This window comes from Acyrthosiphon pisum, chromosome X (assembly GCF_005508785.2).
Source record: "Acyrthosiphon pisum isolate AL4f chromosome X, pea_aphid_22Mar2018_4r6ur, whole genome shotgun sequence".
Lineage (NCBI taxonomy): Eukaryota > Metazoa > Arthropoda > Insecta > Hemiptera > Aphididae > Acyrthosiphon > Acyrthosiphon pisum.
The window spans coordinates 14494006-14494762 of record NC_042493.1 but is presented as its reverse complement, the minus strand read 5'-3'; positions in this window follow the sequence as shown (position 1 = coordinate 14494762).

Here is a 757-nt window from a genome sequence, read left to right as displayed (position 1 = left end):
CAACACATGCGGGTTCAACGTCCTCTTGATATATTTTAATAATATCATCTATAGACTGTAATAATATAATCAGCTATGACAATGGACTATAGCAATCTGATTCTATAAGTATATTATATTAATATCATTATAGTCCATAAACATGGTAATAGTATTGAGTATTAACGATAACAGTTTCCCAAAAATGTACAAAAATACACCCACCCCATATTTTTGGGAGTGCAGTGCACCTCTTGTAATTACGTCCAAGCCGCCTCTGACTTGCCCAGCCTTGTTTGTAGGTAGCATAATTATGTATAATAGACGTATTAGGTATATTAAGATTTTATAGCTGCTTGGCGCTTGCCGCTATAGCAGCACTGGTGCTGGACCTGGTGTGCGGCAGCCGGCAACAGCTGTAGTCTGTACTACTCACGGACTAAGATATAATAAATAGATATATCTTAGTTTGTGGTACTACTGTAGCAGACTGTAGTACGTAATTTTTAGTGGAGGGGCGCTGTATCTCACTATCAAATTTTTTATCAATAAATAATAATTTAAACTATAACGGCAGATAATAATAATAATTGTTATGTCTTATGACGTGGTTTTCTCACCGTGACACTATACTACTATAGTAAATAGTTAATATTATTATATTGCTTATTAATTTATTATTAGTTTAATGTGGGTATTTTGTTATTTAATTTATCGTCTGTCAGAATGTCTGATAACCCTCGTTAATCGCGTTTGTCGCACTACTTTGTACTTTGTG